Raw genomic sequence first — 838 nt, 5'->3', positions numbered from 1 at the left:
GATTAATGAAACATCCTTGGCAAATGCTTTCGCATTGTTCGTCTTTCATAATCCAAGAATTTCACCTCTGACTATGAAATACAAATGCCCCCGACTGTCCCTGTTAATCATTACTCCGATCCCCGAAGGCCAACACAATAGGATCGGAATCCTATGTTATCCATGCTAATGTATACAGAGCGTAGGCTTGCTTTGAGCACTCTAATTTCTTCAAAGTAACAGCCCAGAGAAACGACCCGGCCAGTTTAAGGCCAGGAGCGCATCGCTGGCAGAAGGGACGAGCCGACCGGTGCACACCGACGGCGGACCGATCGGCCCAACCCAAGGTCCACTACGAGCTTTTTAACTGAAACAACTTAAATATACGCTATTGGAGCTGGAATTACCACGGCTGCTGGCACCAGACTTGCCCTCCATTGGATCCTCGTTAAGGGATTTAGATTGTACTCATTCCAATTACCAGACTCTATGCCCGGTATTGTTATTTATTGTCACTACCTCCCCGTCAGGATTGGGTATTTGCGCGCCTGCTGCCTTCCTTGGATGTGGTAGCCGTTTCAGGCTCCCTCTCGGAATCGAACCCTAATTCTCCGTCACCCGTCACCACCATGGTAGGCCCTATCCTACCATCGAAAGTTGATAGGGCAGAAATTTGAATGATGCGTCGCCGGCACAGGCCGTGCGATCCGACGAGTTATCATGAATCATCAAGCAACAGGCAGGGCCTGCGTTGACCTTTTATCTAATAATGCATCCCTTCCAGAAGTCGGGTTTGTTGCACGTATTAGCTCTAGAATTACTACGTTATCCGAGTAGTAGGTACCATCAAACAAACTAT

Source organism: Arachis stenosperma, chromosome 10 (genome assembly GCF_014773155.1).
Source record: "Arachis stenosperma cultivar V10309 chromosome 10, arast.V10309.gnm1.PFL2, whole genome shotgun sequence".
NCBI classification, from domain to species: Eukaryota; Viridiplantae; Streptophyta; class Magnoliopsida; order Fabales; family Fabaceae; genus Arachis; species Arachis stenosperma.
The sequence above is the reverse complement of the archived record's forward strand: the minus strand, read 5'-3'. Positions refer to the sequence as shown.